At 41.0% G+C, this 18,176-nt stretch overlaps 1 long non-coding RNA gene across 6 annotated transcripts in view; it reads right to left on the bottom strand.

Annotated features, from left to right (window-relative positions):
- The window catches only part of LOC139359820 (uncharacterized), a 148,790-nt gene that overhangs the window by 57,473 nt on the left and 73,141 nt on the right, over positions 1–18,176 (bottom strand). For 2 of the 6 annotated variants that reach the window (XR_011616284.1, XR_011616289.1), the window contains 2 exons: positions 1,163–1,345; positions 546–691 (listed from right to left, as the gene is read on the bottom strand). The exons of the other annotated variants lie outside the window; for them this stretch is intronic. This is a non-coding gene — a long non-coding RNA (uncharacterized lncRNA). Of the gene's footprint in view, positions 1–545; positions 692–1,162; positions 1,346–18,176 lie in introns of those variants that run through there. 6 annotated transcript variants of the gene reach the window in all.

Genomic DNA, 18,176 nt, shown 5'->3' with positions numbered 1-18,176 from the left:
TGAGCCTTGTACTGAGCCTCGTATTGAGCCCTTTCTTGCTCTGTGACCTTGCTCAAGCCACCTAAGTGACCTGAGTCCTAGTTTAGTCATCTGCAAAAGGAAGATAAGAACTGCGGCGCGGAGGTGTGAGGACTGAGAGTGAAAATGGATCAAAAGTTCCCAATATAGTACCAGGCACAAAGTAGTGCTGTGTAAATAGAAACTATAAATAACAGCGCATGTATATCTAATTTTAGTGACGCTTACCTCTTGGATCGTCATAACCATTGTGCTTCAGGGAGCCTGTCTCCTCTGTATCTGCAGTCTTATTGCCTCATGCACCACCTGGCACAAAGTAGATGCTCAGCAATCTGTACTTCCTAAGACTTTTAACGTCTTAACCTTTATTTTCCTGGTTTTTAAAGTGGAGCAGTCCCGGCCAGGGGTGGTGGTTCATGCCTGTAATCCCAACACTTTGGGAGGCTGAGGCAGGCAGATTATCTGAGGTCAGGAGTTCAAGACCAGCCTGGCCAACATGGTGAAACCCCATCTCTACTAAAAGTACAAAAATTAGCCGAGTATGGTGGTGCGCACCTGTAATCCCAGCTACTCGAGAGGCTAAGTCAGAAGAATCGCTTGAACCTGGCAGGTGGAGGTTGCAATGAGCTGAGATGGCGCCACTGCACTCGAGCCTGGGTGAGAGAGTGAGACTCTGTCTCAAATAAATAAATAAAGAATCATAAATAAAATAAAGTTGAGGTTACCATACGGGGTGCTCAGGATAAAAGGAGGTCTTATGTACACAATGAAAAGTGTAGGGATTAGCACTCAGCAAGTCAATTTTCACAAGTTGGATTTAGGATTCTAACTGTCAGTAGACACTTAGAACATCTTCAAATGCTTTCCAAAAGCCCCACTCCTCACCACCCCTTCTCGTGTCCTCCTCAAGCTTGAATCTAACAAGGAGATTTCTAGGACGAGCTTGGAACTGTGCCTGCCCCGCTCTGTGGACACGGCAGCTGGGCAATGCCAGACACAGGCACGTGCCCATCAATAAGGCACAGGCAGAACTCAGGGAGGGGGCTGTGGAGAGGGATGGAGGGTGGGGGGAAGCCTTTCTTATTAAATGCCGACTCCCGTTCTGCAAAGCAGTGGTGAGATGTTTAATTTCCTATTCCCTTACCGAAGGCGAGATCCAGGTTGTGACTGTTCGCGGCATATGCACAGAAACTCTGGTCATAAACAGGACGTTTTATGAGGACATATGCTACTCGCCTAGAAGCACTGCTAGGCCTGAATGCGATTCCTTGGCGATACCATGATTATATCTCCATCGAGTCCGGGGAAGCCTCTCAGGTCTGCAAGGCTGCAATTTTGAAACGGATTTCACAGCTGCAAACTATAAGATGACCCAATTTGTCTTTTCCATTTCTGCCTCCTCTCCTATAACTATGGAAATCTGCATCCACATCTCCGTGATGGGCTGCATAAAATATGCAACAGGACGTACTGCTCAGATTTGAGAGCTGCAAAATTTAAGGACAGCTGCCGAAGCGATCTTGGGATAGGTGAGGGATGTGAGCAAGCTCATGGAGGGGTGTCTGGAGATGGCTGTGCCCTCAAACACAAAGGCCTTCTTTTTCTAAAATGCTTGTCCCAAAGGCAAGAGAGGGAGAGGATATATATATACCCCTTATCTTTTCCAAGGAACCCGGGGCTACCCATCCTCCAAAGAATATCCCAGATGGTAAACGGAACTGAAGTTTGCACATAAATCCTCCCCGGGGAATTGGTGGGTGGTGATAGCAGGCCTAATGAAATTTTTTATTGTGGTTATTACTTACAATTTGTACAGTATATCATGCACGGAAATTTCTTCTATTCCTATAAATCTGGAATTGCCAGCGTAAATGCCCAGACTTACGAACTGCTGCAGAACACAATTACCTCTAGATACAAACTCTCTTTAGGACATAAAAATCGTTGCTACTGAGAAGGCTGAATTGCACTGGCAATTTTGTAAATATTTGAGTGATATATTTCCTTTTGGATAAGTTTTCATAGCCTTGGAAAGCTGTCTCGTTTCTTAATGCTTTTGTTGTTCTATTTTTTTTTCCCCCAAATATCACTTGTGGCCTGATTGTGGTTTTCAATCATGCTTAGTAAATCAGACTATTGGACAAATGTCATTTATAAAAGGCTCAGAACTGTACGGCCTTCTGTTGGCATTAAGAAGACTGTCTTTATAGCATGTTTCCTAAAGACGCGAGAGGAAAGAAAAACAAAATTCAGGCACATCCTGTGCTTTCCCCCCAACAGGGTCAGTTTTTCAAGTGAGAAGTTGTAGACAAGTCTTCCATTTTTAATGAGGGCTGATACAAAGCACCTTCCTCTTTATATGTTTCGATCAATGAAGGGAATCACTCCGGATATACTGGGTTACTTTTCACACCAGCAAAATGGACCAGATGCAGAAAGGTTCTGCACATTTTCTAGTTAGGCTTTATTACCAAGTATGATGGTGAAGGATGTTATACCCTGTATCGATTTTCTACAAGTTCTAATATTGGAGATAAGGAGAGTTCTTCCATCAGCTTCCAGCAAACAGAACGGAGACTGTTAAAACTCCTCATAACAGCTTCCAAAGGAAGACAACAGTGATGGATTATAGACTGCCCTGGAAGTGAGGAAACACCCTCATTGGGTAAACAGAAAGTGTTCAAATACAAGCCACACTAATGAAACGGGAACTAGGCTTTTTTTCCCTCTCCTGTTCTTCCTCCCTCCTCCTTTCCTTTTTCTTTTTCTTCCCACTTCCTTTACTTCCCCCATTCTTCCCTCATTTCTTTTCTTCCTTCCTTCCTTTCCCTCCCTCCCTTCCTTCTTTTTTTCCTTCCCTTCCTTCCTTCTTCCTTTCTTCCTCCTTCATTCATATTCTTCCTTCCCTCCCTCCTCCCTCTCTCTCTCCCTCCCTCTCTCCCTCCCTCCTTCCTCTCTCCCTCCCTCTGTCTCTTCCTTCCTTGCTCTTTCTTTCTCTTCCTTATTTCCCTGTTTCTATCTTACCTCAGTTCATTCTCACAATAACCTATGCATTGTCTATTACCAGTCTGCATTCTACAAATGAAAAAAATAAATAAAATAAAGTCTAGGGAGACTAGGTTCCTTGCTTGAGTCATGTAGCTTGTCAGTGGAGCAGCTGGGACTTAAGCCCAAAATTGGAGTCTGAGACACAACAACCAAATACCGTCAGTTGACCTGTTTCTCCCAGCTGTCTTTCCCCATGTTCGCCCTAAGAATCTGACACTCACAAGATCGTAGACCACCACCTGAATGCGTTCCTTGAGGTGCTCCAGCACCATGACATAGATATATGAGAAAAGAAAAGAAGATAGATACACTTTCCCTATGTCAGCAGCATGAAGAATTATGTTTGCACCCTATGCATGGGCACCTAAAGAAATAATTTTATTAAAGGCACATAAAAGTGCCAGGGAGAGCTTGGAGCCCAGTAGAGAAATATTCAGTAAATGTGGACCAAGTAAATCGTGCAAGAAACAAAATAAATTGGGCAAAGAACATGAATTAGTATATGAATTCGTATTTAACAAAGGAGAAGTAACTAATCAATGCAAATATTAAACAGAAGATAATTATTTTTTTTTTTTGAGACAGAGTCTTGCTCTGTTGCCCAGGCTGGAGTGCAGTGGCACCATCTCAGCTCACTGTAACCTTCGCCTCCCAGATTCAAGTAATTCTCGTGGCTCAGCCTCCCAGGTAGCTGGGACTACAGGTGTGCACCACCACACCCAGTTAAATTTTTTGTATTTTAGTAAAGACATGGTTTTACCATGTTGGTCAGGCTGGTCTGGAACTCCTGAGCTCAGGCAATCCACATGCCTTGGCCTCCCAAACTGCTGGGATTACAGGCGGGAGCCACCTCGCCCAGCCAAGAAGAGAAAAAATTTTAATGTCTCTGGTAATCAATGTAATGCAAAATAAAATAACAGGATCCCAATTTTCATTGATCAAAATGACAACTTTATTTTTCTAATCATAATACCTGCAACATTGAAAATCCTGGAGGGGATGAGGTGAGTGAGGAGTTGGTAAACGTGCATCCTCATGCACCACTAGTGGAAGTGAAAATTGATAAAACCTCAGTGGAGAGATTTACCCATTCATGCCTCTAGTGCTGTCTGAGCACTGACTTCGCACAACCCTACTGAGTGCTGGATCCACAGAAATAAATGGGTCCAATGCTGACCGTTTAGGAGCTTATATTCCAGTGGAGAAAAGAGAATTAATCCAATAATTTCCCTGTGAATGTACTAGGTTGACCCAAAAGTAATGGCATTTTTTGCCATTATTTTTAAATGCTGTTAGTTTGAAATGGCAAAAACCGTAATTACTTTTGCACCAACCTAATAGAATGGCAAACTAAGAAAATGTTGTGAGAAAAAAATGTGTACTAAATGTAAACATAACAAAGCCTGGTTTCGGCTGGGTAAAATAAAGTAAAAGCATTTAGATAAATTAAAAAAAAAAAAAAAAACACACACACACACAGCAAAAAACCCAAAAAGCAAAAAAACTTCCCTGAGGAACTAGTTCTATGGAAGAGTATTAAAAAGACAAACCTTTGATTAAACCATTTCATGTGAATCAAATTTGTGGAAATAATCATTAATGTATATAACTATTCATGTACGAGGCTTTCAGTTATTGTGCTGTTAATAATAACAGAAATTTGGAGACAATATTCAGCAATAGGAGAATATTGAAAGCATGGTATAAACACAATGAAACCCCATGTGGTATTTAGAAATCAGGATTTCAAAGACTCTTTAGGGACATGGTTGCGGGTTAATACAGTGTTAAGTGAAAAATACAGCTACAAAACTGTACACATCGTATGATTTTTTATTTTATTTTTTACTTTTTTGAGACCGAGTCTCACTCTGTCGCTCAGCCTGGAGTGCAATGGCGCCTTCTCAGCTCACTGCAACCTCTGCCTTCCAGGTTCAAGGGATTCTCCTGCCTCAGCCCCCCGAGTAGCTGGGATTACAGGCGAGTGCCACCATGCCTGGCTAATTTTTGTATTTTTAGTAGAGACAGAGTTTCACTATGTTGGCTAGGCTGGTCTCGAACTGCTGACCTCAAGTGATCCACTTGCCTCGGCCTCCCGAAGTGCTGGGATTACAGGTGTAAGCCACTGTACCCCGCCACACATCACATGAGTTTAATGGCATAAAACAAAGAAAGGAAATGCAATACAAAAGCAAGGCTTCAAGATTACAGGCGAGTCACAATATTTTTGTTATGTTTGTCTGTGACTCCCCAGATTTCTGCAATAAATCTGTACGAGTTCATTATAAAGAAAATAATTGTAAAACAGACAATAGATTCAGTTCTTGAGTATACGCTGAGTGGGCGGCACCAGGTGGATATGGGTAAAGGTGAAAACAAATGAAGCATCCGCCCTCTGGTTGAATGTAGTTTTTGCTCTGAAACAGTTACCATTTTCTGTTTTGAATTAGACCTACTAGTGCACCCACGGTATCTGACTGCGAGCTACTCCCTCCTATAAGTGGGAAAGAATTGAGATTGGCAGCTTAAACTGGCAGTGTTACATCTTTAATTAATTTAATTAACAATAAGTAACTATTTGCCAGGTCCTGTTGTAATTTCCCACAAATCCTAACTTCTTTATCTGTCATAAAAATTCTATGAGGTTGTAAAATGGTGCGACTGCTGTGGCAAAGGGTTGAGCTGTTCTTTAGAAAGTTAAACACTGAATTACCACCTGACTCAGCAATTGCACACCTAGGTGCCAATGATCCTTCTCATGCATAGATTCTGTGTTTGTAAATTTGCCTTTTTGCTAGAATATATCTGTAACCTTCCAATCAGTACGTGCGGCTCTCTTAGGGTCATTTGTGCAGACGTGCATATGGTGACCCCAAATTTGAGTTGCCTGATGCACACGTTCCCAGGTAAGGTTGCTCTACCTTCTAATGTCAGCTCTCATGCAGAGATGCCCACCGGGTGGAGCTGGTAATGGGTGGTGCAGAACAGTGCAAGAAACTCTGGCTTTGTGGCCAATTATATATGGAGTTCAAGGCACAACTAAGGCATCTGTCAGTGCGGTGTCCCCAAGCAAGTCACTCAAACACTTCGTTTTTATTTTATTTTGGAGACAGAGTCTTGCTCTGTTGCCCAGGCTGGAGTGCAGTGGCCCGATCTCAGCTCACTGCAACCTCTGCCTCCTGGGTTCAAGCGATCCCCCTTGTCTTAGCTTCCTTCCCAAGTAGCTGAGACTACAGGTGTGTGCCACCAACTGGCTATTTTTATTTTTTTGTTTTGTATTTGTATTTGTAGTAGAGACAGGGTTTCACTATATTGGTCTCGAACTTCTGGCCTCAGGGATCCAACTGCCTGGGCCTTCCAAAGTGCTGGGTTTACAGGTGTAAGCCACCACACCCGGCCACTCAAACAGTTCTGAATTTTATTTTCTCTTTTGTAAAATAAAATAGAATCTACCAGGATGAGTTATCACACACAGACACACAGACACACACAGACACACACACACACAAAATAGATGACAGTTAGCTAGTAGATAGGGAAACAAATATATTTCTCTTAGCTATGATTTAGTATTTGATAATTCAGTGTTTGTTATGTCTTAATAGAACAGAACTACTGGGAATAATGAGAAATAACTGTATATACTCAAAGGAATTTAAAAGAAGTATTCAAATACCTTTGCATGTATGTTCATGGCAACATCATATAGCTGAAAGGTGGAAAGAACTCAAATATCCATCAATGGTTGAATACAAAGACAAAATGTACATATCCAAATAATAGAATATTACTCAGCCATAAAAAAAGGAATGAAGTACTGATATACGTTACAATGTAAATGAATTCCAAAAGCATTATGCTAACTGAAAGAATCTAGATGCAAAAGGTCACATGTAGTATCATTCTACTTATAGGAAACCTCCAGAAGAAACAAATCCATACAGATAGAAAGCAGATGAGTGGCTGGCAGGGGCTGAGATGGAGGAAATGGGGAGTGACTGTTTAATGGGTACAGGATTTATTTTAAGGGTGATTAAAATGCTTTGGAACTAGACAGAGGTGACGGTTGTCCAACCTGAATGTACTAAATACCGCTTATTTATACTTTTAAACATGCTTAAGTTCACATTGTGTTTAACTTAATCTAAATTTTGAAATGTCTGGTGAGGTAGGGATTAGTATTATGCCCATTTTACAGGTGAAGACATCAAGTCATTTGCTCAAGGCACCCAACTGCAAGAGGAGGAGCTGGGATTTGAACCCAGGTAACCTTGATTTGCAGTATAGATGCGTTGACCACAATGACATGCTTTAGACTGCAGACTGTGGTGTAGATTTTGGTACATAGTAGGGTCTTAAAAGATGTAAGTTTCTTTCCCTTTCACTCCCTTTGCAAGCAGGAACTATATCTGACTCCACCGGACTTTCACGTTGCCGTTTGCAAGAGAACAAAGAGAGTAAACCCATGTATTTGTCTCGTTCTCTTGTCTCCTGCTTAAGGTTTCTGTTCTCTCGTCTTCTGTTGAGCCAGGCTTTAAAAATATACTCCATTGTGAAAATTGAACTTGCATAAGGAAATGTGGCATGGAGCTGAAGAAAACATTCATGATCCAAAAAAAAAAAAAAAAAAATTAAAAGGTCCAGACCTTCACTTTTCTAAATGATGTAGGAGAAAAACAATGGGCCAGAGGAGAAAAGCCTGATGTGCTCCCTTGGGTCCCTAAGATTTATCACCTACACATGCAGGATGCTACAGCAAGGAGATCTGGTAACCACAGCAATAACTCACAAGCCAGCCATGCAGCCTGCTACTTGCTGATAGCACCTGCATCGCGTGGCCCCCAGATCATCTGGAAGTGTTGCGCTGGGTGGGGCCTTATTTCTAACAACCCCCTCCCGCTTCACTTCAGACTCACTGTTTGTCTGCAGCAGTGGTGCAGTGCATTGGGAATTGGAGAGGACAGTGTTTCCGTTGTCAATTTTACGCTGGGTGGAAGAAAATGTGCATTCTCTCTCACAGTAGTGATGGGGCAGGGTTGCGGGGAGACAAAGCAAAAGTAACAAAAACAACCCAAAATGTTAACCTTCTATTTGGGGAAATATTTCACTGTCCTCTGAGGGGGAAACAACAAAGGCATAAATGATTAGAGAAGTTTTAGGGCTGGAATATTCCTTAAAGAATTGGTACTATATTTGCAGGCATTTTTTTGCATTTTTAAAAATACCTAGAACCGGCCAGGAGTGGTGGCTCAACGCCTATAATCCCAGCACTTTGGGAGGCTGAGGCAGGTTGGGAGGTCGGGAGTTCGAGACCAGCCTGGCCAACGTAGTGAAACCCTGTCTCTACTAAAAATACAAACACTTAGCTGGACGTGGTGGCTCACATCTGTAGTCCCAGCTACTGGGGAGTCTGAGGCAGTAGAATGGCTTGAACCCAGGAATTAGAGGCTGCAGTGAGCCAAGATCATGCTACTGTACTCCAGCCTGGGTGATGGAGTGAGACTCTATCAAAAAAAAAAAAAAAAAAAAAAAACAGAAAAAGAAAACTCCAAAACTAAAATACTCTTCATCTAAGATGCCCAAATAATAAATGGATTACAGAGAATCAAACAGATATAAAATAATAATTTGGTTTTCAGTGGTGGAAAAGAATTTCTATCATTTCAGTATAAACATACTTGTATGAGCATAAACAAAAAAGCCATCATTATAAACGCAATTGAAAATAATTCTGAACACATGGATGATGAAATCTATTCTGGTTCTCCTTACTTCCTTCCCAAAATGTCCTTGTAAAATGAGAGTAATTTCTTGTATACCTCTGATTCTTGCATACCAGAAAATACGGTAGTTCGATATCTGATCTGTTTCTTGTCTCCTCTTTATAACATTTTCTGCAATCATTCATTTATTCAGTATTTACCCATGTATTAAAGAGGTTGTGGGAGCTTATGACTTAATAAGGGAGGCACATAACCATGGGGAACAAGTTTTACTATCTGCTGAGCTCACCTGCGTGGGTTTTTCTGTTCCTCTCATTAGCAGGTTCTGCTCCCTGGGCACAGAGGAGGTCATGAGTTGAGAGTGGGCTGTGCATGTATCCTAGAATCTCAGCCTTCTGGGAGCAGTGACTATTATATGCTCCGGTGGGCTCTCTGGAGTTTTCAGGAAGATGATGAGATATTTTACCAAGAATGTCTGTTGAAAATACTCTTTGCCTTCCAACAGCCTTCACCTGAAGCACTTTGAAGATTCTAAATAACTTCTGCAGCCTAAAGTGGATAATTTTTAACCTAAGGGGTAGGCGAAGTCCCACCGCCATCACCTCTGTGGTGTGATTTCAGGAACCCAGTCAGGCTGCTTCCCCAAATACGATGACCAATGTCTGAGACGACACCAATAGAAATGGATTTCTTTGGGATATTGATTGCTTTTGTTTTTGATTTTCTCCACTCTTCAAGGGAAGACAAAGATGTGAGAAATACGCATTCCAGCTTTTTCATGTGTTATTGGCTGGCACTAGAAGCAAAGGAAGCTCAGCCAGGGCCTTTGCTGTGAGCTCAGACAGGCCAGGCCTGAATCCGGTCCCATCACAGGTGTGTGATGCTGGGCACCTCTTTTGTTTAACTCCTTAAAGTCAGAGGTCTCATGTAATGCCTGCCACATGGAGTTGTTATGTGGATTGAAATAGCTGATGGGGGTATAGACTTAGAGCAGTATACTGAGTTCTTGAGCAGATATCTCAGTTCTGTCCCTTAACAGTTGGGTGATCTTGGACAAACCGTCTGTACCTGAGTTTCAGTGATGTGCTAGAACCAGCTTGCTCTGGTTCACGAAGGGCCGATTTTTGGATATTCATAAATTTTGTGAGCAGGTTGTTACATTGTTGGCAACTTAAAATTGGCCGTGGTGGGAGCATTTACACCAGAGAAATCAGCAAACACTGCACAGCAGAGCTCCACCCTCCACCTCCCCACCAGAGAACTGATTCACCAGCACACTATTTAGTTTGTTTGTGAATTTCTAGCAATAATTATAATCAGATAATTTATGTAAAGGTCTCAGCACAGTGCCTGGCCTTAAGGAGGCTTTCATTAGAAGATAGTTGCTACAATTACTACTATACTACTACCGACAATAATTAAACAATAATTAAGTTATTGTAAGACCTTGAACATAGTAGGCCCTTGAAAAATCTCAAACCCTTCCCTATTTATTCATTATTATCCCTTCTCTATATATTCATTATTACCCCTTCCCTATATATTCACTGTCGCCCCCTCTCTATATATTATTACCCCTTCCCTATATATTCATTATTACCCCTTCTCTGTATATTCATTACCCCTTCCCTATATATTCATTATTACCCCTTCTCTGTATATTCATTACCCCTTCCCTATATATTCATTATTACCCCTTCTCTGTATATTCATTACCCCTTCCCTATATATTCATTATTACCCCTTCTCTGTATATTCATTACCCCTTCCCTATATATTCATTATTACCCCTTCTCTGTATATTCATTACCCCTTCCCTATATATTCATTATTACCCCTTCCCTGTATATTCATTATTACCCCTTCCCTGTATATTCATTATTACCCCTTCCCTGTATATTCATTATTACCCCTTCCCTGTATATTCATTATTACCCCTTCCCTGTATATTCATTATTACCCCTTCCCTGTATATTCATTATTACCCCTTCTCTGTATATTCATTATTACCCCTTCTCTGTATGTTCATTATTACCCTTTCTCTATATGTTCATTATTACCCCTTCTCTATGTTCATTATTACCCCTTCCCTATATATTATTACCCCTTCTCTGTATATTATTACCCCTTCCCTATATGTTCATTATTACCCCTTCTCTGTATTCATTATTACCCCTTCTCTATATGTTCATTATTACCCCTTCTCTATATATTATTATCCCTTCTCTATATGTTCATTATTACCCCTTCCCTATATATTATTACCCCTTCCATATATATTCATCATTACAGTTTCTACAAAAGGTCGAAGGGAATCTATGCAAAAGTCAAGACTCCAAGGGAACAATTTGTCTCCAATCTCACTTTTCACTCTGAAACACAGTGGAACTTTACTCCTTCTCATTAACCGTAATTCACGGTAGACATTTGGGCATATGCATAGCACATGAACAGAAGCCAAATATCATCTCCAGCTTCACTTTCTCCATCCCTTTAAGTGTTTCTCTTTAGTTGCCACTCCAGCTGAATGACTGGGGGTTCTCTTTTTACCATCATGAAGCTGTCAACACCCATGGTGGGCCCTGCAAAGTATAAAGGACAGTTTATCCACAGAGCAGTGGCAGCATCATTGTTTATGAAATGATAACTGCTTCAGGTAGCAGCAAGTTCCAACATTAGCACAACAAAAGCTTTGAGCTGGACCATCTGTTGCCACGTGGACAATCTGGTGGGCTTGCCAGAGCCATTTATCCGTGTCGAGTACATATCCACACTGGCCAGTCCTCACGCAGAGCAGAAAGGAAATTTAAAGAAAGGCCCATCATTTATCACTGTAGACAGCTGGGCTGGAGTGTGGGAAGAGAATACTTTTTTTTCATCCTTGAGAAAAACAAAGACCCTGAAGTTGGGCAGTGCTTGCTCAGCTCCAAGCTTCTTTCTAACCACAGTCTCTCCAGCTTCCTGCTTTCTTCCTGCTTTTCCAGATTGTAGAAGAAGGGTGTAACCATGGATGCCTGCTTCCCTACCCCAAAATATCATGACCAGGTGGCAACTGGGGTTCTTTGGCTTCGAGCTGGAGTGAGCATGTTTATTCGTGCCTCCTGAAAGGGAACTCTAAAATAGAACCTTTCTGCCATTGTCCACGAAAGCATCTGCTGCAAAGATTGCTGACTTTGGAGCTCACAGACCACAGTGTGTGTGCAGGCCCTGTCTGCTGGGTCCTGAGTTAACTGGGACATGTGAATTCGCTTCTCGGAGCCTCAACTTCATGGGCATAATAGCTTCCACCTTGGAGTGCTGTTGGTACACGGAAGGTCATATTCCGATGCCATAGTCTCCCTCTCCATAGGAAATATTGAACGGCATATTTCATTTGGTATCAAGGCAAGGATATTGAGATTATATATCAGGACATTTTCTTCAACCTAAAATTGATTCCTTTTTTTCTCTTTTTAAAAGAAATGAAAACATTTTCATAGACTCTGAAAATTATTGTGAGCCGTAGGCACTGTGCCTACTGTACCTAATGGATAAGTTGGCTCTGTGTGTGTGTGTGTGTGTGTGTTTGAAATGAAATACCGTGGATGAAAGCATCTGGCACAATTGTTAGCAATAGCACAACAAGGTGGTTAAACTCACAGTTTAGAAACTGGGATTTCTTTCTTTCTTCTTCTTTTTTTTTTTTTAAATAGAGTCTCACTCTGTCGCCCAAGCTGGAGTGCAGTGGCGCAATCTTGGCTCACTGCAACCCCTACCTCCTGGGCTCCAGTGAGTCTCCTGCCTCAGCCTCCTAAGTAGCTGAGATTACAGGCATGTGCCACCACGCCTGGCTAATTTTTGTATTTTGAGTAGAGACACGGTTTCGCCACACTGGCCAGGCTAGTCTCGAACTCCTGACCTCAGGTGATCTGCCTGCCTCGGCCTGCCAATGTACTGGGATTACAGGCATGAGCCATCGCACCCAGTCAAAACTGGGATTTCTGACTTCAAATTCTGTCTCTTTTGCTTACAAGTTATGTGAGTTTAGACAAGCTACTTTATATGTACATATAATATAGAGATAATTAGGTAATTAGACATGAGATATATGTATACACACACATACATACCCACACACATACATATGCACACACATACATACCCACAAATGTTCCTTGACTTAATGATGGCATTACACCCCAATAAACCCATAGTAAGTTGAAAATATTGAGGTCAAAAATACATTCTGTATATCTAACTTTATGACCAAACATCATAGCTCAGCCTAACCTACTTTAAACATGCTCAGAACACTTAGATTAGCGTACCATTGGGCACAATTATCTAGCAGAAAGCCTATTGTATAATAAAGGGTTGAGTGTCTTATGTGATTTGTTGAATATTGTACTGATGGTAAAAAACAGAAGGGTTGTATGGATATGTGAAGTATGGTTTCTACTGAATGTGTATTACGTTTGCATCATCATAAAGTTGAAAAACCATAAGCTGAACCATTGTAAGTTGCATCATGGTAAGTTGGGGACCATCTGTATAATATAAATATATATACAGATGGCCTATAAATATATATACAGATGGTCCCCGATTTACAATCTATATAACTTATATGTATCTCTCTATATGAATATAGATGTATTTCTCATAGCTATTTATATATATATGAATATATGTATTTCTGAAATATGGATATAAATGAAATGGTTAAAATACTACTACTGTTGAGTACTACTACCTACCTACCTCAAAGGGTGATTGTGAGCATTGTATGAATTAATTAATATAAATATTTTAAGGCAGTTGTCTGGAATCTAATAATTCTTTGCTAAATGTTAGCTCCTCTTCAGCTGTCTTTGCTAACTATGTTATTTATAGGACGGTGAGCACACTGAGAAGAAGCAGACATCGTGGTCAAGAGCAGAACCTCTAGAGTCAGAAGAACTTCATGAATAAGGAATAAATTACCTGAGACAACACTACTGCTGCATGGAGGTCTCAACTCAAGCCGTTCTGTGCTGCGGCATTTGTTTTAACCAAATCCCATTTAAATGACCAGGGTTGCATATATACAAAATTGGATAGGTGGCTAATGATGCATGAGCACATTTTATAGGAATCCACTTGACCTGCAAGGGATCAATTCCATGATTTGATTAAAGGCTTAACCTTTCAGAGTCCAGCTTTGACCCTGTGTTCACAGATAAATCTCCAAAGCTGATAGATTCTGACATTTAAGACTTAGATTTAAGGAAAGGCGATATCCCATTCTCCATTTTTCTAGTAGAAATGAAACAGACCCAGCTGCACCATTAATTAGCTGCATCATTTTGTATAACTCTCATATGCTCTCTTGGCCTCAGTCTCCCCATTGGTAAAATAATAGAAAGCATGTTTTACATGTTTGGGAAGCATGTTTACAACTTGGCTTCTCAGCTTCTTGGGGTTTTATAAAGGACTTCCAGTGGCTTCTGGGGAAATCCAGTGGGGAAGACCCTGTCCCCACTTGTCTCAGAAATCTCCATTGTCATTACTGTAACTTCTTGGATTTCACATAAGAGTTGAACAAAGAGTTTTATGGAAAAAAATAGGGTGCACCAAACCCTAGACTAGATGACATCTCTATTTAATACTAATGATGATATTTGGAAGCAGTGGGCCAAGTGTGAGATAAAACTGAACAGGAATACACATAAGATTCTGCACCCAATCCCCCAAAGGAAGTCCAAGTAGAGGTTAAAGGATGTGATTAGAGAGACACAAATGAGAGCTACTTGGGTGTTTTGGCTGGGGAAAAGGTCAGTATGAACCAAGATTATGATGTTACCACAAGAAAACAAGCCAAAGTGGCTACCGGCAAAAGCAATGACCAGCACCACCATAGGAAACTGATGTGTTTGAGGGCTAAATTAACAGTAAGAACACCTTCAGAACCAGAAAGGTAAATTTCCTTCCCTACTTTCCTGGTGGTTAGACCATACTCTATGTATTCTGACTTCATGTCATTGCAATGGTATTTCATGCTCTTTGATTAGAAGTTCCAGCAATATTCACATGCCTTCTAATCAAACCCCTCTTCTCAAAGTTCCCTGGGAAATTAAAAGACAATAGTCGTGTGTTAAAATCAAAATCACCCTAAGCATTTGCTTCCAAGGTTTAGTGATTTGTTCTAAGTGTGTTGCATGGATTATTTTGTTAAATCTCATTTAATCTTCACAGCCACCATGTGAAGTAACTTCTATTATGTCCATTTTTTTTCAGAGGAGGAAATTAAGGCACAGGAACGTTTAGTAATTGGACCAACATTTCACATCAAGAGGCAGAGCAAGTGAAAATACAAGTATGAATTTGCAATTACTTAGGTCCAGGCCAAAGAACCTCTTTGAAGGAGCAGTCTTGAAGCTTTTGGCTTTATCTTGAAGCCTAGGCAAGTTCTTTACCTGTTCCTTTAAACACGAATACGAATTGATGTACCTTTCCATGTATGCCAGCCACATGATACAGGAACTTAAAGCAATGACCTTTTAGATTATGCAAGAAAAAAGAGTAACCATCCTGAATGCTCCTATGAAATCAGGCGGCCATGAACATCTTACTTTCTGTCAATTGATGGCAGAAATGCGAAGGAGAGAACGACTCCTGGGTGCATGATCTTGAACTCCACAGTGACCTAGCCTACCATGAACAAGGTCAAATAGTATCTGCATCCTGAACCATGAGATCACTCTTCTCTCCTTTTTTGAATAAGTCAGAAATTAGGTGACAGAGAAGCAAGACAATGGGGTGGAAGCTTCCGTTATTGCCTCCAGCTGCATTTATTCCTGAAAGCCACTTTAAGTGGACTATCACAAACTCAAGTATGTAGGAGCAGGATGGAAGTCAGAACTTGATCCAGAAGCAGTTATCCTATATCTGAAAAGCTGTGATTGGGGAATGAGAGATGAGTCTTGTTGAGGTAGAGTCACAGCCAAGGAATACAGAAAAGCAGATTTAGGTTTGAGGTCATCAAACCAGTCCAGCAATGGAATGGGCTGCTTTGTGAGGTAGTAGTCTCGGACATGGAAGCTTTTCCATGACTAGCTGATGCCTGGCAAGGATCCTATAGATCAGTTCTACTCAAAATGTGGTCTGAACATTGACACCATTCTATACATTGTTACTGGTCTGCAGCGAGGTAAATTCAGAAATTGACAGCAAGCATTTATAAGGTTTTCTAGCAATTTGATACAATAATTTTCCATTTGTTGAATCAAATAATAAAAATAATTGAAATAACTTAGGCTTATATTGCACACTTAATTTCATTCTTCAAATAACTTATTTTGTTTTTTAGTAATAAGCCAGGTGAGGTGCCTCACGCCTGTAATCCCAGCATTTTGGGAGGCCGAGGCAGGCAGATCACTTGAGGTCAGGAGTTCGAGACCAGCCTGGTCAACACGGTGAAACCCTGTCTCTACTAAAAATATGAAATAGCCACATGTGGTGGCAGGTGCCTATAATCTCAGCTACTTGGGAGGCTGAAGCAGGAGAATCATATGAACCAGGGAGGCAGAGGTTGCAGTGAGCCAAGGTCAAGCCTCTGTACTCCAGCCTGGGCGACAGAGCAAGACTCAGTCTCAAAAAAAAAATAAACAAATAAATAAAATAAAATAAAAAAATAAAATAAAAATAAATAAATAAAAGCATTTGCCCGTGCTTCCTCATAGATAACTGAGAGGCACCAGTGTCGAAGGTTTTCTGTTATTGGGTAGAAAGGCTGGGCTGCACCCACATTAAGGTCCCTACCTAGTAAGACTGAATTATATACGTTTTAATGAATAACATACAAAAATTGCCTAGCACAGTTCCAGGCACATAATTGGTACTCAGTACAATCTTTCTGATCCTAATCGCGTAATTGTTATACCTTGAAGATCAACCATTTGGGCACAAAAATGAAAATATTATATTGACGTAGGAGGAAAGTTGGAAACACTCAATTGCAAAATCTTTGCATCTGCAACTTCTGATACACGCCTGCAAAAATACACATGCATACGTATGCCTGCTTTACATTGTGGGCCTCCGAAAACAGCCTTTTCTTTTTTCTTTCCTTTTCTGCCATGGGTTTTGCTTTTTATCTGTAGTATAGCACGCATCAAATGGGATGAGGTCAAGAGATCGCCACTTAGAGATATCCTAGGGTTTTTTTTTTTTTTTTTTAGCATTTCTATTTGAACTGAACTTTAGAGGCAAACATTGATATTTGAGTCCCAGTACTACAATGACTCACGAACGATCTGCAAGCTGACCCGCTGGTCCCGGACAAAATGGGAGCGTGAATAGCAGTCTTACTGTGGCCACTAGGTGGCGACCTCAAACTCTCCCAGCTTTTACTACAAGCGCTGTTCAAACGCACCGGCTGGAATGAGTAGGGCACACACAAAAGATCATCAACGAGAAGCGAAGGATGGCCGGTACAAGTTAGAGTGAATTATCCTGACCACACCTGGCCAAGGGCTTTACCATACACGCAGTGCGGAAGACTAGAAACGATACTTACACTAACTCCATAGTCAATTATTTCTGCTTTCCATTGCACAGTGTGGGTTTCATTATGCTCAGCGAAGTCTGTTTTTCACAATTTTATGCAAAATCCCAAATTAAAGCGTTCTGTCAGATAGTCCTACCTACCTATGTATGTCACTAATGAGTTTCGCCACCATTCAGGTGACCACTGTCAGGCCACCTTATAGAATTGCTGCTTTAATTGACAAGGCTTTTTTTTTTTTTCTACTCAGGTGTGTGAGATATTGCATATGCAGGCAGCGAACTGGACACAGCTGAAATCAAAATGAATGTGTGCTGCATTTGGACAGATGAGACCCTAACCTGCCACGCTTTGCAGAGTGATGGTTTTTACATTTGAAGGGAGCCGCTCTCCACCATCAAGTTGGAAGCCGGCCATAAGCCTATCCACGTTTGGCAGGTTTGAGGAGTCCAGATGTCCATCATGGAATGGGTTATTTAATGTATCTGTGGGCTGTTTGCAAAATGGGAACGCCTCCATTTTTGTAAACATCAAGTGGGCAAATGCCAAATGTGTTTGCCCTCAACAGCAACGTGTACATGAGTATTAAGTGCACATAAAGGGTTCTTTCTATTCAATTCAATGCAAATCAAACATTTGCATTTCAATTAATATCTACTTAATTCTATTTCCTACACAGAAGGAGCGCATTAGGTCACTCTGCCAGACTGTGGTGTCTCGTGCACCTCTTCCCTATGGGGCAATTATCAGACTTATCTGTCTGTGTATCTCTTGAATGTGGCACAAATCTGACCTTACCTTCATCCTAACTCATCATCAAATCCAACTTAACCAAGAGTAACTGAAAAAAAAAAAATAACCCT

This window comes from Macaca nemestrina, chromosome 18 (genome assembly GCF_043159975.1).
Source record: "Macaca nemestrina isolate mMacNem1 chromosome 18, mMacNem.hap1, whole genome shotgun sequence".
In the NCBI taxonomy this organism is placed as follows: Eukaryota; Metazoa; Chordata; class Mammalia; order Primates; family Cercopithecidae; genus Macaca; species Macaca nemestrina.
This window is presented reverse-complemented; position numbering and strand designations above follow the sequence as displayed.